Genomic DNA, 24765 nt, shown 5'->3' on the forward strand with positions numbered 1-24765 from the left:
GTGGAAATGACCAAGGTAAGCATCTGTCTGTATGAAGATGTTCTGGGCTCTAAAGGGAAATCTATCTCTCCACACTCCAGAATACACGTGAAAGAAAGGTTTTGAGTTTACTAGCAGATCTAGGATTGGACCATCTGGATTTGAATTATAGTTCTACAACTTACCAGCAATGAGACCATAAGCAAATTGTCTAATCTTTTTGAGCTCTAGCTTCTTCTGAAATGAGGAGAGTAGAACCCACTTCATAAGATGGTTAAGAAAATCAAATAAAATAAGTGAATTTCTTGGCTCCATGCCTGGCACAGAGACTTCAATAAATGCTACTTGCCTGCCTTTTTCTTCAGCTCTGGTCTCATGTGACTGTGTGTCACCCACAACATGACACAAGTGGAAGGATTTCAGTCCTTGTTTGTTGAGAGACTGTTTCATGACTGACTTCTTTCCAGGCACAGAGGTGCCATCTGACTTGCCACCTTCTCCCTTCTGAGGGTAGCCTTTCTCCTCATGTCTGTTTACACTAGACCCTTAGGATGGGCATGGTGGCACACCTATAAACAGTTATTCTGGAGGCTTAGGCAGGAGGATTCCAAAAGACCAGCGTGGGCAGCTGATGAAACCCCATCTCAAGATAAAACATAAAAAGGGCTGGGGATGTAGCTCAGTGGTGAAGTCCTCCCTGGGCTCAATGCCGAGTGCCAAATAAATAAATAAATATGAACTAGGTCCGTAGACCTGGGCTCAGCAAGACATCCCTACTTGTTGGCTCACTTCCCTGATCCAACAATGACTCCACCATTGTAAAATTATGGGCAACTTTCCTATAAGCCAAGCTCTGTTTTAACAAAGGAAAAGTGAGAAACCCTGGGGATCATGTACACTCCAAAAAGAAAATTCTCTCTCCCATGATGTGTCATGAAAGATACATAGAATTAGCTTCAGAAAGCACTGTGGGACACCCATCTCTTACTGTTTGTGTTACCTTACCCACTGGGCCTCAGTTTCCTTCTCTGTAAAAAGGGAGCACAAAAGTTGCTTCCTTTTTTTTTTTTTTTTTTTTGTGGTTAGACACAATACCTTTGTTTTATTTATTTATTTTTTTATGTGGTGCTGAGGATCAAACCCAGGGCCCTGTGTGTGCTAGGTGAGTGCTATACCGCTGAGCTACAATCCCAGCCACTTTAGTTGTTTTGAAGACTAAATTAGAAAAGGCACTTGAATGGCCATATAATAAAGAGGAGAGCACTACAGGGATACTATTATTTTTTTCTTCTTATTTCCCTGAGATATCTCAAATAAAGGCAGGTCTGGGCCAAATCTGGGAAAAAGCAGTTTTATATATTCTTGCTAAGCAGCAGTTTTCTCTCCAGTTCAGTAAGGGCAGGGTCCTCCTCTCTCCACCTGAGCTGGGGGAGGCAGGAAGCAAAGGATGGATCCAGCACAGAGCTGTCTCCTCTCATTCTGTCTTTGGGGGAGTGCCCTTGGCAAGAAGCAACCTCCCCTTGCAAATGCCGAAGGTGAAATCCATCACCAGAGCCCTGGACTGTGATAAGATAGAGGAAAGTAAATCAAGCCTCCCTGAGATAAGAAGGCGCAGCCTAGGGCCTAAAAAATGCAACTCTCCTGCCAGCTGCTCACTTTCTGCAAAGTTGCAAAGCAGAGGGCTGTGCTCCAGGAAAGGAGCCCAGACCCTAGGTCCCCTCCTTAAAAAGTAGGAGGGACCTCAAACTTTTTTCTCACTGCTCCCTCTTTCCACAAGCCCCAGGCTGATGGGCAATAGGGATTTTCATAGAATTCCTCTTGGCAAAACAAACCTAAATTAATTAATTAGTTAATAACTAACCAACTTTGAGGCCATCTATCTCAGAGATTGAGGACAGATTATAAAGATTGAGATTGAGATTGAGGACAATTATAAAGAGGCATTTTTGACCACACTCAGGTCATGAAGGGAAAGAAAATTGTTAACAGTCACCCGATGGCTAAAATAGGTTCCCCAAGAAGGAGGTAGCTGGGAGAGACCCAGGAAGGCAAGTGAATAATGACTTAGGCAGGAGGTTCCTTAGTCAGAGGACTCTTTAATGCATCTGAAAAAGGACTTCCTTATTCTTAGACATCCTTACGGCCTTGTATTTCTTTCTCTCTCTCCATTAACAATTGAGTCGTAAATATTTTCTCTATACTTGGGTTTGGAGTGCCATGGGAGAATTTTACATTGTAGCTTCTCATCTAAAGGTGTCTACAGTTTGATTAGAGAAGGAACCAACAAGACTGGGATGTCTCAGGGAGTCAGGGAACCTGGCTTCGTTCACCCAAAACCCATCATAGAGTTGAGATGGGTCTAGTGCAGGGGCCTTGAAAGACAGGTAAAAACATGTGGCTAGATTGACACATGGCTTCTTGAGCAAGGAACTTGCATCTTGAACGTGGTGTGTGAGGAGGACAGCCAGACCAAGAGAGACAATGTGGGAGATTAAAAGTGCTGGACCCGGGGCTGGGGATGTGGCTCAAGCGGCTAGCGCACTCGCCTGGCATGCGAGGGGCACTGGGTTCGATCCTCAGCACCACATACAAATAAAATAAAGATGTTGTGTCCACTGAAAACTAAAAAATAAATATTAAAAAGTTCTCTCTCTCTCTCTTTAAAAAAAAGGGGGGGGGGGAGGTTTAAAAAAAGAAAGTGCTGGACCCAAGTTCAAGTCCTGGCTCTGCTTCTTACTAGCTGGTGAGTGATACTGAGCAAGCTACTTAGCCTCTCTTTTGGGTTTCTCATTTGGAATAATAAAGCCCAACTTCTAGGTTTGTCATAAAACTATAAGGTGACATATGTAAGGTCACTTTGTTTAAATGTGAGGGATATGATGATGGGGATGGTTATGGGGGGTGATGGGCCCTGCAGCAAGACAGGCATCCTGGGGATGAATGGGGATTATTATGGCAAGGCAAAGGGACATGGATGGGGGTGCATCTGAATCACTTTCCTCCACGGTGCATTCCTCCTGCAGCCCACCAATGCTGGGGGCACTATGAACAGTCAGAGACATAAACCCTCCCTTGACCTAAAATCGACAGTAAGAGGCAGACAGCTGAGAAGACCAGGGAGTGACAGAACATGAGTGGATACACAAATAGACAAGATTAACTATTCCCATTGTATACACAAGAGGCTTTGCTAACACTCAGCCAATTAGAAAACTAATCTAAACAGCCACTGGTTTCCAGGGCTCCTCTGAGCTCTTTCAAACAGCTGTTCAGTTTGCACTTGCTGCAGCTCCTAGCAAGTGCCCCGAGATTTCTTCTTGGGTCTGGTTCCCCACTTGAGCCTCAAGGGCTCCTGAAGAGCAAAGGATTGTGTCACTTCCACTCTCTAAACTCCTTCTAGGGCCCTGCTGCTTGTTGTTACATCAGGCCCCTCTCAAGTCACTGCCTCTGAGAAGCCTTTCCCAGGACCCCAGACAGAAGGGTCACCACAATACTTTCCATGTTATACTGACATTTATCTGGGAATCATGTAATGAAAGAGGTAAGAGCAAAGTCTTATTTTCTGACAAATCGGGACTCCAAAACTCCTAGATTTTGCACTGCTATGATCTCTCTGAAAGTCTGTTTCCTCATTGAAGTAGGGGATAAAAATATACTTGTTTTATAAGGATTGAATGCATATATATGTGTGTGTGTATGCTTCTATGTATACATATGCATAGAGTTCTTGGTATACTACAAGCATTCAATACTTGGCATTTTCCATCATCATCATTATCATCACCATCACCTATTACTGTTTCACTACTTGTATTTTAACTGTCATACACTGACTGAGTTACCTGAGGGCTTCAGGAGCCAACATAGCCCCTGATAGTCCCTATCTCCGGGAATTTGCACTTTTATGTAATTCCTTCCCCTCCAATGTGGGCAGAAGCAGCAATTTGCCTGTAATCGATAGACTGTGACAAAGGCCATGGGATGTCACTTCCATTGCCAGGTTATATGAGATTGTGACTCCTGTCCTGCAGGCCAGCTCTCGCTCACCTTCTCATTTTGCATGTCTTGATGAAGCTAGCTCATTGATTGAAGAGAACCACGCGTCAAGGGATGAGTACATCCTCTGGTCCACAGTAAGCTAGGAAACAAGGTTCTCAGTTCAGCTACCCTCCAGAGACTGAATTTTACCAATAACCACCTGACCCTGGAAGTATTTCCTCCAAGTGAGCATTTAGAGGGGACACAGCCATGACCAATACTTGATTACGCCTTGTAAGAGACCTAAGGCAGAGGACCCAGCTAAGTTGTGTTCAAACCCCTGAACACAGAAACAATGAGATGGGTGTTACTTTAAGATGCTGTGTGTTATGATAAATTGTTATTCAGAAATGGATAGCTAATGCAACTTCTTTGTATTCCTAACACAGTACTTGACATACAGATGGAAGTCAAGTGTGGTCTGAGTGGATGAATGAATGATGGTAACAGACAGACTCATCAGGACCTAAGAAAGGCCTGGATGGGCTAGATCCAAAGATGGAGCTTCTTTTCAGCATCCCCTGCCTGTATCCTTTGTCCCATTCTCTTCTTCAATAGGACCCCAGGTCCCTCCTTCCTTTTTCAGCCTTTAGGACCTAACTCTGTTTCTGATTCCTACATTTAGTCATTCTCTCTGAATTTTTATTTTCCTCCTTAAAAAAAAAAAAAAATCCAGCTCTAAAATATCCGACCCTGGTGAATTGGAATAATTTCTGATGGAAAGCAGTCTTGTCCAGAAAGTCTCTTACCCACCCTGCTTAGGAATGTGGTCACTGCAGATATTAAAACAGACCTGCAGGCGTCTGCAAGGAGTGGGGAGCTCGTGCCAGGAATGACCTCAGCCTGCACAGCAGGGCTTTACCTATGAAAATCTGTGCTCTGAGCTAGATCACAACAGGACTCTCCCTTCTCCAAACTCTTCTTCTTCGAAGTACCCCCTCCTGTACCCTCTAGATTAATGCCCACATCACAATTTCCCACCCAAGCCTAGTACCAAAAGTCAAAAGAACAGTGCCATTGAGCCTACAAGAGAGGAATCAGTAAGTACCTTTGTCTCTTTACATTCATGTGGCTGTGGCTGGCAGTCCCCTTTTCTTCTCCTCTTCTCCCTATTCTCCCACCTCCTTAGAGGCTCTGAGGGATCCTGCTCAGGTTGAGAGCTGTGAGGCTTCTTCCATGGGGGCTTCTTCCCAGGGAAGGCCAAGACTCTCTGGGCAAAAACCAGAGACTGGACTCTTCATCGTGAAGGCTCTTCACTGTGTAGCTGGGACTTGGATTTTGTCCTGCTTAATTCAGCTGCTATTGCCAAATCTGAATATGTGTAAGATGAAGTAGAAACTCTAGTCAATTATTAGATTTCCTAGAAGAATCTCAACTAAAACATATTCTGGCCTCTAGACTCAATAACCAATCCCTTGATGAATCCCAATAATTATAACAACAGCTAACATTTGCCTAGCCTTGCTTGTGTGCAAGGTACTTTTACATATGCTATTTTTTTTTACAATATTCTATGATGTTTTAGTCCCATTTAATAGTTGAATAAATGGTGACTCAGAGAGATTTTCCCAATGACATAATAAGCAAGTGGTAGAACAGGAACTAAACCAAGTTCTATTACTAGGTAGACCCATATATACTCTTTTCCTCCATAACTCTCTTCCCCAAATCTGTCATGCTATTTGTCTTTAGTTTTGCATCTCATTTGTACCTTGATCACTTTATACTGAAATGTACACATTACATGGTCCAATTTCTGCTCTTTTGGTCTTAGTTCCCTCCACCCCCACATCCCGATGCCAGCCTCTAGGTTGAGCGGCTTCACGTGGATTGGCAATGAATTGACCACTGGCCTTCCCATCTGGAGACTCAGGTTAAGTTCTGTCTCTGTCACTAATGAGGGATGTGATTTCAAATTGGTCACCTCACTTGTCTAAGCCTTGCTATGTGAAGCTGATATATGGTTGATCTTTGGAATCCCTTCTAGCTTTAAAACTGTGATTCTTTGATGTGATTCCCTTTTGGGGAGGGGCAGTTTCCCAAGTCAACTGGAAATGGTTTGGCCTATTGCCTAGTTAATGTCACCTGGAGCTTGGGGTGGGAACAGGGAGTCATTTAGCTAGCTACTCTAAATATGCTAGGAGGAACCTGTCCCCCAACTCCACCTCTGCAGAACCCTTCCTTTCTGACTTCTTTTTTCCAGCCCTCCAATATCATTGTGACTCCTTTTAGGTAAGATTATGAGCTTCCAAATTCCTCTGCCCTTGACTCTCATTGACCAGTGATTATTGCCCCAAGCCAGTACTGCACCAGACAGGCTGGCACTCCACTGATCTCTTCAGGATGTCTGTGAGCCTGGGCTGAAGGTTAGTCACAATCCTCAATGCTCAAGGAGACCCCAGGGGCCCTGCAGCTGCTCCCAGCTGTCTGCCTGAACAATGCAGATCCTGTCAGGTCTCCTGTTGAGCCTTCCTTCATGGGGTATTCAGATTGCAGTATTAAGTGGAGGCATCTCAGCTGCTTCCTGTTTCTTGGGTCTCAGCAAAGATTCCTAAACAAAGACAATCAGCCCAGTTCTGCATCTGACAAGAGCCCCCAGCAATGGGGGATGGGGGGATGAAAGACTTTCACCATCATCTCAGAGCCCAAAGTCAAACTTCTCCAGTAGGAAGGGACCCCAAGGACCAAGGGCTCCAGGTCTCTGCTTCCAGACATACCAACCAGGCATGAGGATGGGATTACAGCCCAGTTTTCAGAAATGTATTGGAAAGTGCCTGGTGTGGTGGCACACACCTGTAACCCCAACAGCTTGGGAGGCTGAGGTGGGAGGATCACAAGTTCAAGGCCAACCTCAGCTATTTAGCAGGCCCTAAGCAACTTAGCAAGAGACTATCTCAAACTAAGAAATAAAAAGGGCTGGGGATGTGGCTAAGCGATAAAGCACCCCCGGGTTCAAATCCTAGTACCAAAGGAAATAAAGAAAGAAACCTTTGGGAAAGTGATTTTTGTGGACTCCTAGGTCACCCTTCTTGGTATTTAATGACTCAAACAGGAATCTGCTAGCAACTATCTTGCCCACGGTTAAACCTCTTGTACAAACTACTTATAACAGTGTTCACTCTCCACTTTAGCAAGGGGCATCCTTCTGCCTATCTCCTAAGCCCAGCTATCCCCTCCATTATCAAGCATGGCAGATGTGTCACCTAAATTCAAATGTCCTCCCCCATTTCCTTGGCAATTCCAGCCCTTAACATGCTTCAGATCTCTGCTATAAAAGTTATCATCTCCTGAAACTCCTGGCAGTGACACCAGAAGATTCTAGTTAGTCTTCATTCTCATTTTTCTTTTCCCCCAGACTTCCAAACACTAAGTTATCACTTGACAATTTTTGCCAATGTACTTACCTTTGTATTTCTCTTACTCTCCCCCGACCCCAAATTAGTGTCTTTCCAACCTATTCCATAAACTGGGAGCTCCTCTGGTGTACAGGCCAGGACTCCTTCCTCCTGAACCCTCATGGGTGCTTCCTGATTATTGACTATCAGGAAGTCCCACCTAAGAGCTAACCCTCTGGCTACTGGGTGGTTGGGGCCTAGAAATATGATAAGGCTTTGGCCTGCTGCCAACTTACTGGATGGTCCCCAAGGGCAATTTGGGGATGTGAAGGGGAAAATGACTCCTATTACAATGTATTTCCAAGTGCCCTAGAGTAGAAACCATGCTTCTCACTGCATTCAGAGCCACTGTCTACCTCTTTCTTGCTCTTAGCATCCTGGCCTGCCAAGGCTACAGTACTAGTAAGACCTACTGCATAATGAGGAACATCACTCAAGGGCTGTTCCATCCAGAGACGTGTGGCAGAGAAGTGGCTGGACAAGGGATCCTGAAGGTGAGCAAAGGTCAGACATGAGCCAAATGTCTAGCTCCATCTCTGCTGCAGAGACAGAGATAGGCTGTTTCTTTAGGGCTAATGAACAACAAGTTGGAGCCATGACTGGGGGCTGGAGTTGGGGGGCTGTAGAGCAGAGTTTATAGGCACTTGCATTTTCTTAACGGCTCCCTCCTCACACATTCCTCTGCATTTTTCCCTTTTATTAACGTGGCATCTTTCCCAGGCCACTTTATGGGCCCGTGTGTGTTTTCACTTATGCCCTGATTGAGTTTGATCGTGTCTCTGCCTATGAAGAACCCTTAGATCTTGCTTGAGGACTCCCCACCCCCACCCCCACGTTCCCCTGCAAGGACTCCAGCACTGCATCTCAACAGAACCTCAGGGACTCTCCCGTCTTTTCCACCACACTGGGCACTTCTCTACAAAGGGTCACACCTCATCTGGACCCCAAATAAGGTGACCCAGTTTGATGACTCACCTAAATCTCAAATGACTCCTGGAACTTGCCCAACAATCAAATCTGCCACAGAGGATGAAAAGGAAGATTTGCCACAACTGAAGATTTTCAAAGGAATGTGCTGTGAGCCTGAAGGCCGTTGCCAAAGAGCAGTTCTGAAAATATTTGAGCAATCACAGCTCTGAGAGAACATAGCTTTCCAAGGGAACTGCCTTCAAAGGCACAGCATGCGTTTTTGGAGAGTCAAGCTTCGGCGTGTTTATTAAAAAAGACGCTCATGTTGCTTTCAGGAACTCTGCTCTCAGCCTTTCTCTCTTCTGCTCAGTTCCAAGAGGGCAGGACGGAGGTTTGCAGCTCACTTGCTCTCTTTGGGCCCTGTTACCCTCTATCTGTCTCCTGTTATCTGGAGGTTGCTCTGTTTCAGTTTCACTGGGACATAAGTGGAAAGCTTGGTGACAGCCCTGTGATTTTTGAAAAATATACCCTCTGGGAGCTGCAGTTTTTTTCTCTGTAAAATAAGGAAAAGTCATACACATGGGCTGGGGATATCACTCAGTTGGTAGAGTGCTTGTCTTGCATGCACAAGACCCTGGGTTGAATCCCCAGCATCACAAAAAAAAAAAAAGAAAGAAAAGTCATATACATTCTGCAGGTGGTGAGAATTAAATCTGTAAGAGGCTTGGCATGCTGGGGGTCATCAGTAAATACTAGGGATTTTTGTTACTATTACTAATAATAAATTCATCAATATTTATTGACTTTTTGTGCATCGACTTTTGTTCCCTGGTTGCTCACCTTGGTCACCCTGGCCTACTCTCACAGTCACCAGGGATGTCTTTAGACAGCATCAGTTTTCCTACTCTCTGTTCCAAAGCAAGAATCTCAGAGTCCTTTGGAAAATAAAGTTCTGGGATCATTTTCCTATTGTGAGCAGACTCTGGAAGAGGCTTTAGCCCCACAAGGCTTAATGTGGGAAGTTTTTACAGGTACTGTTCATCTGGCAGGCAGATGTAGCTTTGCTGTAATATATAGCTCTGTCTTCCATATGGGAGAGTGTCTGTGAGTCCTGAGGTGGGACCAGTTTCTCTCTGCTTAGCACCAATGTAGGCACACACATGGGTCTGTGGCCTCCTTTCAGCATCCTGGGATCTTGAACCACCTTAGAACTGGCTATGCCTTTAACCAATGTCCTGGCAATTAGCTGACCATCTCCCTATTATCTTCACTGCCTTCTCTACCCCGCCGTCTCCCAAAACACACACACACACACACACGTTTCCAAGGGAGAGGAGGAGGGCAATGCTGGTTAACAGCAATGGACACCCTTGTCAGGTAAGCGTCTCATTCATCCCAACATTCTCAGGGAAGTGAAAGAGGACACAAAAGGCTTCTGAAGGCAGGGTTACCACACATGTGAGCCTCTTCCCTAAATGAAGTTGGAAGCAGGTAGCCATAGTTAATGGGTGCATTCTGTTCCTTTGGTAACATGATGTTAGATAGCACCAGTTCCTGATTCTCCACCCCAGAAGTCCCATCTCTGGCTTGATTGAGTGGGAATGCCCTTGTCCTTGAGCAGTGGTTATCCAATCTTTTTAGAGTTGGACTTAATTAGGGACTCTTTTACCAAAATCCTTCCTATCTCAACCCTCCTGGTCAAAGTGCTTTTGAGCCTGGGGAGTGGGGGGGAACCCCATTCCCACTAACACACATGAACACTAACCACTGTAAGGATAAAGTATGTTGAATAAATGAAGTACCAGGTCTTGTCCTTCTCTCTTTGGCCACAAAGTCTCCTCAGCTCATCTTTTCTCTGTGCATAATTTTTGTTGGCCTGTGCTTTTATAAATGGCCCTAACTAAAGTCCTTTTTGAACACAAAATTTATTTTAGGTTAGTTCCTATAACTAATTAGCTACACAGTGTCTTTATTTTTTTTTTCTTACAAATTTCAAATTCCTAAAAGAGAAAAACAGAATGGCTATGTCTGGCCAGTATGCTGGATGGCCTTGAGCATCAATTCCTGACCAAATCAGCTGTGATTGAGGAACAAACAGGATATGTGGTACAAAATACACTTAAGGTGGCAAGGGCTGAAAGTGGGGAAATAAATGCACGGAGAAGCAGCCCTAGTGGTATACTACCTGCAATATGTCTAACATGCCCCCATGTGGCTCTAGGGTTCATAGAGGGACAGGCAATGTTCATCCTCAGTGAACCTTCCATGTCAGCAGAGATGGGGGTCGAGTCTCAAAAACTGGGGGTCAACCAGGCACAGTGGTGCACATTTGTAATCCCAGCAACTCAGGAGGCTGAGTCAGGAATATTGCAAGCTCATGCCAGCCTGAGCAACTTAGCAAGACACTGTTTCAAAGTTAAAAATAAAAAGGACTAGGGATTTAGTTCGGTAGAATAGCACTCCTGGGTTCAACCTTATGTACTACAAAACATACACATAAAAAATACACTCAATCAACCCATTAAATAAAATAAAATATAATAATAATTTTTAAAAGTTCCTTTTCAACCTCTAACATTTCCCTAAACTCTTGCCCTGTACCCCTCCTGCCACTGCTCATGCTTAGCAATTTCCCAGAAATGCATTAAAACGAAGCTTTCCATGCATGATTTTGGTGGGGGTCCCACCAGCTGCTTGTCTTCTGTGACAACTGACCCAGCCCCAGTGATTAATCTCTGTTAGAGACCCTCCAAAATCCAGGCAGAGCCATCCTAGGTGAAGAGACAGAAATTTTGATTTCAAGAAGCAAATTTATTTTTGAACTTAATAGAGGCTGAGGACAGGTCTGAGCACTTGTTCTCTGGTCATTCAGGCAAGGCCAGGCTGGCTGAGGGTTCATCCAACTGGGGAGTTTCCAGGAGGCCAGCCAGGACCTGGGAGAACAGGGGGGCTATGGAGAGCTGTGAGCAAAATCCTCAGCAAGGCGAAGGACAATGTGCAGAGCTGGAGTGGGAGAGCGGAAAATGTTGTGGGTTCTCAAGGGAGGACGGCAGGGGCAGGGGAAATGATTTGAGTCTTTTGGCAAGAAATGAATAACATTCAGAGAATATGCAAAATGCCATACTAATCGGCACCTGTTCCCTTTGGAACCAGTCACTTGGGCCCATGGCATCTGAGATTGAGCCTGGCTTTGGGTCTCCCCAGGGGAGGAAATGCAACACATTGAGATCCACTCAAGTGTTGAAAAAGGCACTGGTCCTAAGTGGGGTGGGAGAAGGAAGGTGACCTCAGCCTCCATTGCGTCTTCCTGGCCCCAAATGTCTGTCACACATCCCTAGCTCAACCCTAGGCAGATGGCTGCAAATTCTGGTGGGGCCTCTGAGCATTCCCTTGGCTAATAGCCACATTCCAGAACAGCATATGTTTCATCTCAAGCCCACAAGGTTTGTACTTCCAAGCAGAGCCAAAGAGAAAACCTTGGCCCAGGCTGCAAATTTCTTAGGAGAGGTGGGGGTCAGGGAGATTGAAGCTGTCATATTGAGGAACATTTGAGTTCGTGTAAAGCAAGGTCCAAAATCTGTGACACCCTCGTTCCTAACGCGTAACTCCTTAAATCACCTTCCCAGGAGATGGAGGAGCAAAGCTGCTTCCTCTTACTCTCATCCAAATGCCTCTCATGTGGCCTACAATTTTCCCCAACCTCCTAATATCAGATCTACCTTGGCCTGGACTCATGGCCCCTCCAGAACAAATGGTGCATAGATCAGGGATTCTTGGAGTGAGGGGGCAGGTTAATTCCTGATCTTTCTCTGCCCCTTAAAAAATGCCTAGATCTTATCTGTACTTGCTGCCAGCTCTCTACCCAGAGAGGGAATCTCCTCTGGCTTTCAGTTGCTGAAAGATAGGGAATCTGAGAAATTTAGGAAGGATGGGGCAGAAATGTATGGAAAGAAATAGGAGGAATAAGAGAAGGGGAGGAATATGAAGGAACAAGAGATAGAGGTAAGGTGGGGGAAGAAGTGCAAAAAAAGGGTCTGCAGAAAGGTCTAGATGGGAAGAGAGAGAGGCGAAGTCTCTTCTGGTGCATAGGCAATGAGAAGGGGGGAATGGTGGGAGTCCTGATCCTCTGGGGTTCTGCTCTGTGGTAAGCTCAGGGATCTCTGACAGCAAAGTAAACTGTGGTGCGCAGAGTTTACCCAGCTCCAATAAGCAGTGTTTGGAGTGTTTAATGTTTTCTTCCCATTGAACCAGTTGACAGACACTGAACTTCAGCCAGCCCCTTGCCGCCTTCTGGGGAGGTCAGAGTAGGGATACTGGAAAGTCAGCATCCCTGATCCCAACCCAGGATATGAAGACTTGGATGGGAACTGGGAAGTTCTGCTCACATAGTCCCAAAGTGCCCATTAAGACTGAAGAGCCTGAAAGACAAGCCACTTCCTCTATCCATCCATCCATCCCTGCCCAGCGCCTCCCGCCCCACTCACACACAGCCCTGTGGCTCCCTACAGAATGCAGCCTCTTGATTTTTTTCACTCTGCTCTTTATGAAATGCCTGCCTCCAGGGGCTGCAGTCTCAAACAACCATGCTTATGCGGATGGATGCAGAGGACAGTCATAAGGACCACAGAATAAATCAGGACACCAAAGCTCAGCGCCCGAGAACAAAATAAACTAAACCTGGCAGGATGCCCAGTGCAGTGTGCTTGTGGGTTTTGTGCTAAGTAAGGATGAATGAGTTGAGATATGGGGAAAAATAACTATTTTGCTACCATCCAGAGAGACTCCAGGGAAGAAACTGGTGTACAAAAAAACTTTTAGATGTAAATGGAGGAGAAAGTTTAGACAGGAGGGCATTTCAGGGAGTAGAGCGAACAGAAGCACAGGGAAAAGGGCAAGAGAACCAGACAAAGGAGAGGGCACATCCAGACAGCAGAGAGTATGTGGAAAAGAGGCAGAGAACTGCTTAGCAGGAGGAGATGGGAAGGACACTGTAGAAGCTGGAGCCCTGCACTGCCATTGTCCTCTCCCTGTCCCATGCACACAGAAACAGAGGTACCCTCAGGACCTATACAGAGAGAACAGGTGACTGTGTGGGAAGGAAGAAAAAGGGGTCACCATGACACCAAGCAGCAGTCAGACTGATGAATGGGAAGTTCTGCTCACATAAGCCCCAAATGCCCATTAAAAGGGGACATAATGGGGACTTGGCATCTCCATTAAGCAGCAGGCATAAAGAGGAAATATAACAATATGATAAAGGTATGCACTGCAAGGTCTGGGATTACCAAGGATGAGAAGAGGTCATTTACTGCTTAGGTGTAAAGGAACCAGAGAGAACTTGAGGATGTTGAGCAGAGTAATGGCAGGGGGCAGGGGTGGAGGTGTAGATGTGGGAAGGTGACACCGCTTGCTAAAATATTTGTTCATTTCGCTTGGTCATATTTTCCTTTATCTCTTCAAAAGTCTTTAAAAATATTCCCCTAAAAGTCAGGATACCAGAATGTACCTCTGATTTTGTGCATGGGATGGGGAGGGGGCAATGACAGCTCAGGACTCCAGCTTCTGCCATGTGCTTACCTACCTCCTCCTCCTGCTAAGCTGTTCTCTGCCTTTTTCCCACATATTCTCTTTCAAATAGGTTCCATGAAGCACTAGGGGCTCCTAAAAGCCAGAACCAGGCAGAAGGAAGCAGAGGATGAAGGGTGGGAAGAAAGCTCACAGCAGGCAGGCCCTTACCCCCCCAGTCACCAAGTCAACCAGAGCAGCTCAGCTTTAGCTGTTATCTTTGTTTATGCACCTGTGGAAGATTTTCTTCAAAGAAAGGCTCAATGCTACACACCTGTGAGAGAATAGATGGAAAACTACTAAGGTATGATTTCTCTTGGGAGTCCCAACGTCTTGGAGAAACACCCTCCTAAAAAGAAACCTGCAGGGAACACAGGTGGGCCAAAAGGAGCACAGATTCCAGCATTCCTCCAACGCCTGCCCATGGCAGGCTCCATAAGTCAGCAATAATACTGTGATAATAACACAACAACACAGTCTTGGAATCTGTCAAATCAGAGCACTCGGCAACTACCTGCAATATGAAAGAATTGGTACATGATCTAAGACCCATCTGCTCGCCTGGATTTGATTAGTTGAATGACTCCCAAAATGCATACAACCTTCATTGCCTGCTCCAAAATCCTTCCTGACTTCTGGAGCTGTAGACAAGGTGCTGGTTATGTTTCCAACAGAGAACTAGGCCTGGCCTTAACTCAGGCCCTTAAAGAAAGAGGCCTGCAACCTCAGGAGAATATGGCCATTTCTTACACCTTGCCATCTCTTCAAGCTTCAGGTACTGTTAACATATGACTAAACTCTTACTTCTCCGGCTGTCCCCATTTTTCTCTACAGTTGAAGAGAAAAAAAATTCTTAGGGAAAACTTTAAAGGACTTTAACTTGTTTAAAGGGGAAGTATAACAAGGGTTAATAACAACTGGATTCCAAAGTCAAAGCTGATTTGGGAAAGAGAGCACACTTTCTTCTGGAAGCATCCATTGTCAGGTGCAGGGAGAAAGAAATAGCTTGGAACAGTTTGGGAGGTGGGCATGGTAAATGAAACAAGACAAAAAAATATTCCAGTGTGTTACGGTTTGGATGTGAGGTGTCCCCCAATATCTCACGATGAGGCAATGCAAGAAGGTTTGGAGGAGAAATAATTGGGTTATAACCTTAACCTAATAATCAAATCAATCCTGATGGGATTAACTGAGGGGTAACTAGAGGCAGGTGGGGTATGGTTGGAGGAAGTGGCTTATTGGGGGAGTGACTGTGGGGTATATATTTTGTATCTGGCAAGTGGGGTCTCTGTTTCCTGATCACCATGTAAATTGCTTCCCTCTGCTATGATGTTCTGCCTCACCTCCAGATGGGAGGAATGGATCAGCCTTCTAGGGACTAAGACCTCTGAAACCGTGAGCCCTCAAACTTTTCCTCCTCTACAATTGTTCTGGTTGGGTCTTTTAGTTGCAGCAGCGAAAAAGCTGACTAAAACACAATGTGTGTGTGTATGTACGGGAGGGTATGAATTAAGTCAATGGTTTTTGACTTTTTAAATAAGCAGAATCATCTTTTTGAAAGAAATATTACTCAGGTCCCAGGAGGCACTCTGGTTAAATTTGGAGAGCAGGCCTCCCTCGTGGTTCTGCCCCTTCCCTACTGGTGCCGGATGGCGAGGAAGTGGCTCTGGTGGTGTAGAGCTCACACATGTCAATCACAGGGCTGTTACTCCTGCAGTCCCCATGCCCTCTCATTAACAACACAAATCCACAACTTGACTCGCTAATCTCTGTTCAGTGTCTCTGATCATGTCTGACACACAGAAGATCCTCAGTAAATATTTGTGGTTTACAAAGCATCTTCATAGGTTTCTATGCTAAATGTCTATGTTCAGCTGATTTTTTTTTTTTTTTTTGTACCAGTGATGGAACCCAGGAGCGCTTAACCACTGAGCTGCATCCCCAGTTCTTTTCATATTTTGAGATAGGAACTTGCTAAGTTGCTTAGGGCCTCACTAAATTGCTAAGGCTGGCTTTGAACTTGGCAATCCTCCTGCTTTGGCCTCTTGAGCTGCTGGGATTACAAGCATGGCCGCCATGCCCAGCTCAGCTGGATTTCTTTTTCTTTTTCTTTTTTTTTTTTTTTGTGGGGGGTGCTGTCTCAGTGCTGACCAGACCCACTGAAGAGATCTGTGGAGGGTCGAGAGGTCACACTGAGCATTGGCAGGTGTGGCTTTGTACGTCTCCATCTCTGAGGGCCTTCCAGATACAGGAAATGTGAAGCTTTCTCTGCCGAGCTTCATTCCTGCCCTTACTTGGTCACTGAACTATGATCCAGTCTAGAGACCCTCTGATTCCTTCCCCCTCCCATTCTCCTCTGTGTGTACCTTGAGAACAAACACTGGAGGGCTTGCTCTTGGAGAGACAAGTTCCAGCAGGAAACAGGGTGTCTTGTGGGGTTCAAAGAGAGAGGGCCCTCTATTTTGGAGGTGGCAGGTCTCCACGCCACCCAAGCCCCACCCCTCTTGAAAAAAAGATAAGCAGGTCCTTAAGACCACTCCCCTTCTCCTGGTTCCTCCTCACAGGCCTGCCAAGTTTGGGACAGAATAGGCCAGGTCCCCTCTGGGAAGCTCAGGGGGGAGCGGAGCCAGGCCTGGCTGGGCCTGCAGGTTGGCCTGCCCTAGCCCCAGGGTTTAATAAACTCCGAGAGAGGTTTTCAAAGGCCACTTGATCTTCCCCATCAGGCAGCCCCTGTCTCCCTTTCAGAGCCGCGGGACTGGAAAGAAAAAAAAAAAAAACGCTCAATGAACAAGGCAGCCAGAGAAAGCCGAGCCGCGGGGCACCTTCTATGAATTTCTGATGAGCACACGGCCCTGACTCCTGGGTCCCAGCCCAGTGCAGTCAGGGATGTTAGTTTAAGTCATTTCGCACGGTTCACTGGCTCTCTGAGAGCAGCTTGTCTCCAGCCTGGGCCTCTCTAACAAGCTCTTTTTACTCAGGGCTTCTCTGAGCAGAGATCTCAAACAATAGCAGCTTTCAAGGGGCTAGGCCCTCCTCTGGCAGCTCCCCTCTCCCAGCCCCAGCCCCTCTGGGCTTGCTCGACCACCTGAGCCTCCTGGCCCAGAGCAGAACCTGGCTGCAGAAGCATTCAGGGAAGATGTACTCTTCTTCCTCCGTTTCTCCCTCCCTCTCTCCTCCTTTGATTTTTTTTTCCTTTTCACTTCCTTCCCTGTCTTCCCCTTCCTACCTACTGCCCTGCTATTTCTCCCCAGGGGTAGGCAAAGTAAATACCTGCACTCTCCAGAGTCAGCCACTTTGCCACACAACTCTGGAATACTGTGTGAATGGATCCCCCTGGGGTTGTACAATGAGAAAGCCCCAGATAAAAGCAGCTGACCTTCTAAGCCTATTAGGTTCCCCAGCTCTCTTAGGGATTTTATTATTTATTTATTTATTTGGGACTAGGGATTGAACCCCCGGTCATTGTACCACTAAACTACAGCCCCAGCCCTTTTTGTTTTATTTTGAGAGAGGGTCTCACTATGTTGCCAAGGCTAGCCTGGAACTTACTATCCTCCTGCATCAGCCTCCCAAGTCACTGGGATTACAACCATTACACCACCGTGCCTGACTCCTCCTGAAATTTAGAGCAATTTCCTCCTTGCTTTAATCTGAAGAGAGGAGCTGCCTTCCTCCACATGGGGGGCTGCCTGAGCCTTGCCAGGTGGATTAAGAAGCCTCAAAGAAGAGGGAAGCCCACTAGAAAATGAGTGGTAAAGTCCCTTGCCAGGGCAAGTCCTCTGGACATAGGAAATAGCCACATCTCTCTCAAATCAAGGGCTTTCTATCATCCTGATCCCCACTGCTCTTTCTCTATTACCTCGTCTCTCGAGGGGCAGTGAGGAGACAATTTCCAGTCCTTTCTACCTACTTCTGGTCTTCTAGCCAAGGCCTATAGCAACAGATCTACAGAAGAGAATCCTGGGAAGGTCACCTTGTAAGATATTGCTAATTGGACATATAGACCCAGAGGCCTTGATAAAGCCAGGGTCTGAGGTGTCATGGATGGGGCCCAAGGCATTGCCAGACAGCTCTCTGTTGCAGAATGATGATTGGCTCACAACATCTCCCCGTCTCTGTTTAAACAACAAGCATGTGGCTTAGGGACCGTGCCTGCCTTAGGTTGTCCAATACTACATATGGTCCTTATCCGTCATCGGATGAGCTGACCTCAAGGCATCAATTTCCTGTCTTAGGTTGGTACCATTGCAATTGGATCTTACCTGTCATTGACTACCGGTCCAGCATACAGCCACACCTGTGGATAGGTCTTTGTATGGGGGGGTGAGGTTCTTTGCCTCACCTCTGTTGGCCCCCAAATAGCCAAAAAAAGTCCCCCAATGAGTAGCTCCGTGGTCTGAAAGGGCGGGGAAACAGCCCAATGAGCATCACCGCAGAGGAGCCAATCAGTTGGCAGCTAGAAGTTTGCTGGGGCCCCTTTGGCTGTGGCTCTCAACAGCAGAATTAATAAACAGTAGAAGTTTTTCATGTTTAGACTAGATCTACAGCCAAAACAAACAAACAAACAATGTTCATGTTCATGTTCATTTTGAGACAGGCAGTATTTTGACTTGACAAGAGCATGGCCTTAACAGTTAGGTCCTTTGATGGTGACCTTTGGCCTGGGGAGCTCCCAAAGGCTTTGAGCCGCCATTCCATGGACATTCCACAGTAGGAGAGGCCCAAGCCCCATCATAAAGCACCTACCAGCAATTAAAGTCCCCTCTCCAGCAACCTAGGCCCCACAGGTCACCCACCTTTCAGGTCCAAGCAGCCCAGTTATACTGAAAGCAGTACAAGAAAGTCCAGTCCCCTGTCCCCTCATGTACTCCCTCCCTTACCTGCTTCCCCTGCCCCCAACAGCCACATGCCTACTCCTGTTAATAAGCCAACCTTCTCTAGGCAAGGTGAAAGAACAGGAGCAGGGAACAGGACCGAGAGCCCAGTCCTGCCTTACCCACACAGATGTGCAAGATGTGCACACAGATGACTGTGGCAAGGCCTTCCTGTTCTCCAGCACTTCCTTCCAACAGTCCTGCACTGGAGCCAAGCTTCTCAACAGTTGAGTCCCCAGTTGTTCAGTAACAGAATCCTCTGGAGAACCTGTTAAACCTGCAGGCTTGAAGACCCCACTAAAGCAGAATTTCTGGCGTAACGTACAACTTGCATTTTAACATACACCCCAGATGAGACTTAGGCCCATTGATAGTTGACAACTACTGTCCTAGTCTGCTCCAAACTATAGCATTAACTGACAATCTGCCTGTATGTTCAGTGTGAAGCTGCTTTAGCTCTGTTCAGGAGCAGGTTTTCCAAGAAGCTAATGGCTTCTACACAGGATCCTTACAAGTCCCTAGGAGAAGTCTTGGCAAGTTTACATCCATATTTGTGAACTCTTTTACTTATCAAGAGTTACTACCATCTACTACCACAATGCAAAATCTCCAAGCCCGGGGCTGGGGATGTGGCTCAAGCGGTAGCACGCTTGCCTGGCATGCGTGCAGCCTGGGTTCGATCCTCAGCACCACATACAAACAAAGATGTTGTGTCCGCCGAAAACTAAAAAAATAAATATTAAAATTCTCTCTCTCTCTCTCTCTCTCTCTCTCTCTCTCTCTCTCTCTCTCTCTCTCTCTTTTTTAAACCAGAATCAGAGCTTGGTCACCCCTGCCCCCTTTCTTGATAAGATGCTCTTCTGCTTCTCTTGCATTCCCAGGGTCTCATACAGCCCAATATTCTTTGCACAGTACGAGCTATGACTTTACCTCTAACAATGACTATGATCATCCCAGTGATCAAATTTCAAGGATCTGTGGTGACTAGAGGCAGAACTAATTCCAGAAACAGGGAGATGTGTCCCACGCTATCCAGTGCCCCCAAATCCAGGTTCTATTTGTCAAAAGATATTTATCCACAGGTGTTGGAACACATAGATCAGACCAGGCCAGGTTGAAAAAGTCAGCTCTCAAAGAAAGATTAGTAAAGAAAAGGGAACCGAGGGAAGGAGAAGGGGAGGGAAAGTGGGAACGATGTTGGCCAAATTATATTGTGAGCACATATGAATATGCAATAATGAAACCCCTCACTATATACAACTATAATGTACCAATTTAAAAAATGGGGAAAAAATAAAAAGTCAGCCTTGCTTTGAAGCTAATTGGCCATTCTTCACATCAATCAGTTTTGCATTTGAATCTTTACTTGAGCTTTTATCTTCAGAGTGATGAGTGATGCAGGAGCTTCAAATTCCTCCTCATGAGGAGGTAATAACATTCCAGAGCTCTAGAGAAGGTGACTGAGACAATGGCTGTCAAGGTCACATTGTAAGATATAGTTAATTGGGCAATACATAGACCAAGAGGACTTGATAAAGCCAGGGTCTGAGGTGTCATGGATGGGGCCCAAGGCATTGCCAGACAGCTCTCTGTTGCAGAAAGGGGACAGGGGACCCTGCCTACAAAGTTCCCAGAGCTACAATTACCATCCAGCATCACATCACCCATATCCTCACTGTTGGCACTGACCAGACACCTTGCCATGCATTGCTCACCCCCTTGGCACTGGCTGCGGAACTAGGCAGGGAAGCAGAAGGGAGGAGAACAGGATGTGAGTGGAAGGCCTGCCCCCCCCCCTTACCCCCTACAGCCCTGGGCAACTCAGGGGGAGGAGGAGGAAGAGGAGGAGGAAGCCACATCTGGTTTGAGTGAGGCTCCCAGCAGGGAGAGTGAACAGGGCCCTGGAATGGCCCCCAAGCTAAGGGGAAGAGAAGCAGGGAGGGCTGGCACAGGCCTTGGCCAGTCCGGGAGAGCAGAGGGAAAGTGGTTGGGGGTTCAGGGAAAGCAAATAAACAGAGTGGTTGAGATGATAATAATAAAGAGAAGAGTCATTAAAGTGAAGAATGGAGATTGTGTCACACCCAAGACAAACAGAAAATAAACGGTCAGTAGATCCACTCTGCAGATGTTTGGCACCGAGTGAAGACAGATTAAAGATGCATGGAGGATGCTGAAGTCAACCAAGGCTCCACCAGCAGCAGCTGGAGAGCAGGTGGACAGACGCCCAAGCCAGAAAGCCCTTTGCAGCTGAAGGGGAGCCAGTCCCAGAGACCACTGTATCCTTCACTGGCTCCAGGCAAGCTGAACCCATGCCCCATACTGGCACCTGCATGAATGGGATAGAAGCAGAGAAAGGACATTGTCCTTCCTGGACAAGGCTGGGTCCCGCATCTGTACAGACTATCTCCTGAAAGTGGGGCCTAGAGTCTCCCAGTACTAGATGGAGTAAGTTCATGTGGCCTCCAGACACACTGCCTGTTTGTCGGTTGTTCAATGGCTTGCCACCCTGCCCATTTCAGTGACTCTGCAGGAACTCAGTCTTCTTTCTTCTTGCATCTCTGACCTTGTCCTGTCCCAGTGTGAGGGGTTGGAGAACACAGTGCACAGAGTAGCATATCCCTCATTTACTCATAGGTTATTCTGTGTGCCAGGCACTGAGTGAGGCTCCTGGGCAGGGGGTATCACAAAATGACTTTTCCTACCCTATAGTTTTTAACAATTTGGGATAAAGAAAACTCGTGTCTTTTGAGTGTCCATTCTATAATAAGCACTCTGCCCAGTACCTTCAAATGACCTACCTTATGTAATTCTTCAGAGGAACCCCTGATCTGTAGAAATTCTTCCCTCACTGTGCTTAGAGAGAAATCTGGTGCTTTTTTTATAGTCATAAAACTAGGAAAAGGATGATTTGGTATTCAATCCCAAGTTCACCAGATTCCAAGTCCTATGCTTTTTCCCTGACACTACAAACCACCCCAACGTGAAGGAGAATTTGACAACTGCCAAGAAAATCATGTGTTCTTAAAGATACAGGAAAGTATATTCTCCCGTCTCACATTCACCCCCACTCCCTGCAACCTTAATTAGAACCAAACTTCATCTTTCTGTTCTGTGCACCAGCAGGGAGGAGCCAGCATCCTGTGCCCAGTCAGGGCCAAGTGCCTGCAGGTGTCTGAGGAATGCTAATGGCCATGGACTGGGGGAGGGTATGCTCAGGCTCTTCCATAGCATTTGCTTCCCATTAAGGCTTCTCCCCTTCCTCTCTAGACCTTCCCGCCCCCTCTAGCAACATGCAGCTTTCATGAGCCAATTACCATGCCCAGGTTTTTCTGTTCCTCTGAAGCCACTGACACTGCTAACAAGACACAGATGCAATGGGGCATGCCCCTGCTGTCCACTTCAGAGCAGGAGCTTTCTTTACTCAGAAGGACCATAGGTAGGAAGAAGCAAGTTTGGATAGTCCAATTGTAACTCAGCCCCCAGAAGGAGGGGGAGATCTCAAAAGGGCAATTCAAGTGGCCTCAAGGGTGATTAGGGTTAGATTGAGTGCTCTTTGTAGGATCAGCTTCTGACTTGCACTTTGCCAGTCATGGACAGGGCGGAGATCCAAATAAGAAGATCTAAGCTGGGGCTGGGGTTGTGGCTCAGTGGTAGAGCCCTTGCCTAGGATGGGTGAGGCCCTGGGTTTTCTATGAACTTTTCCAGATATTCCTGGACAAAATTAACTTCTCCTTTCTCTTTAATCCCTTAACATACTGGTTGTATTTCTTTGAGTATAGTTTCACAATAGTATATCTCATTGCAGATTTATTCTTAAGCATCCTTCTCAGAACTTACAATATTTCTTTAATGTCTAAGGAACAATGACTCCCATCAACACTGGAAAATTGAATATTACTATTCCCATGTTCTCTTTATTCTTTTCTGCACTCTACATAAAGATAATTTTGGTCATTCTTGTTCTATTCTCAATTCTCCTCTTTCATATTCTCTCTCCTGACCTTTCTGTGCTGCATTGGAGTAATTTCCTCTGATCAACCTCTCAGTTTACTAATTTTCTATTCAGCTTTGTCTAAACTGCACTTTATACATCCCTGAGCTTTTATGTAGTGACTTTTTCAATTCTAGACTGAACTTTGGGGTTAGTGACTATCATTTTCAATTTCTAGAAAGTTCTACTTGACTCTTTTTACATTTGCCTGTTCTCTTTCAAAATATCCTATTGTTTCTTTATGGTTGTTATTTCTTTTTTTAATCTTTTTAACCATTTCAAATATACTCTTTTTCAGATTATTGCATTATTTTATGTCATTGGAATGCTAAACTAGTTTGATATGTTTGCTGACTTTCCCTAGTGGCATATCATTTCCTCATGTGGTTTGTAATTTTTTTATTGTTAGGGCAACTTCAAAGGAGATTATATTTTGCTGTGGGAATGCTGTTGCTCTGGGCACATTCCTCCTGAATAGTTCTGCATTTCCTTCTCTTGATACCCCATGAGTTTTGCTGGTCTGGAATCTATTTTTACATTAATTTCTCAGCTTGGGAATTCCAACAGTGGAAATTCAGACACTATAGTCACATATGGTTCAGGCCTGGAGCTTCTATTTCACACAGATTTTTTTTTTTTTTCTACTCAGAGCCTCAGTAGGAACAAACTGAACTGTCCTACCCTAAGCCTGTAAGTGATATCTTTCTAGTCCTGGTTTCTCTGAGGGCATAGCCGTTATAGGGTCTCAGTGTTTGCAAAATTCTCAGTCTTAGCTGTCTGCTTCTTATGGGCTAGAGATCATGTTGCCTGCTCCCATGTTGGCATCCAAACCATTGTCCCTAGCACCTAGGGCGACATCCAATCTGATACCACATGGAACCATCACTTCCATGTGTTGGGCTTACACTCCAGCCTTCTGTTCTATATTTGCCTACTGGCCACTTTTTCATTGTGCTTCATACTATAGTTAATGAGTTTTTGCAAATATATCAAGTACTCCCTGAAAAGCCTATCTAATTCATTTTTCTTCCTCCTATAAGGCCTAATATTGTACTTTTTTAAAAATGGTACTGGGGATTGAGTGCTTTTACCACTGAGCTATATCTCTGACCATTTTATTTATTTATTTTTATTTTGATTTATTTGTTTATTTTTATGTGGTACTGAGGATTGAACCCAGTGCCTCACGCACTCCAAGCAAGCACTCTGCTGCTGAGCCCAGCCCCAGTTCCTATTTTTATTTTGAAACAGGGTCTTGCTAAGTTGCTTAGGACCTGGCTAAGTTGCTGGGGCTGGCCTTGAATTTATTCTCCTCATACCCCAGTCTCTGGAATCACAGGGATTACAGATGTGCACCACCATGCCCAGTGACACAGTACTGCATCATTGGTCTCTTTACTTAGCCACTCAAACACATACTACCCTTAGACTCCTGCATTTGATGCTTTCATATATGCAGAATGTCCAAAGCCAGGGGTCATGAGACATGAGAGGAGGGGAGGGAGAGGAGAATTGGCAGAAGTGAGAACATGTCCCAAGGAAGTTACTGCTTCTTTCCTAAAAATAGTGCAGGTCATACAGAATGATTTAGACCAAGAGCTGGACCTTCTTCTATTCTGATATCTGACATGAGCTTGGTGAACATGGAAAAGTCACTTCACCTTTTTCACGCATCAGATTTTGAACTTGTAAAATGCAGACAGGGTGCTAGCCTGGGAGACGCCCAAGATCCCCTCCAGGCCAAACAGCCCTTGGAGCTGCAAGTTAAGAACATTTTAACCTGGGTATATAACCAGTCAGACTGTCTCACTCGGGTGTTCGCTGTCTTCTCCCCACCCCAAATCACCCACTGGAGCTTCTAGCTCTCCCTGCTCTCTCCTTCCTCTAGCCCTAGGCCTCAGTTTCCAACCAGCCTCCTTCCCCTGCTCCCGGGGGTCTCCTCCCTGCTGAGCCTTCCAATGGTGAGATGATAAGCCTCCAGGGAGATCAGAAGGGAAAGCAGATGCCACAGAGA

General features: G+C 45.9%; 1 long non-coding RNA gene across 1 annotated transcript; it reads right to left on the reverse strand.

The window, feature by feature from the left end:
• Nucleotides 1–1366: 1366 nt before the first annotated feature.
• LOC139706913 (uncharacterized) lies at nucleotides 1367–8734 on the reverse strand. The gene is made up of 3 exons (XR_011708626.1): nucleotides 8388–8734; nucleotides 5066–5328; nucleotides 1367–4117 (listed from the first exon to the last, which is right to left on the reverse strand). It is a non-coding gene; the product is annotated as an uncharacterized lncRNA (long non-coding RNA).
• Between the last annotated feature and the right edge of the window lie 16031 nt (nucleotides 8735–24765).

The sequence above is a fragment of the Marmota flaviventris genome, chromosome 9, assembly GCF_047511675.1.
Source record: "Marmota flaviventris isolate mMarFla1 chromosome 9, mMarFla1.hap1, whole genome shotgun sequence".
In the NCBI taxonomy this organism is placed as follows: domain Eukaryota; kingdom Metazoa; phylum Chordata; class Mammalia; order Rodentia; family Sciuridae; genus Marmota; species Marmota flaviventris.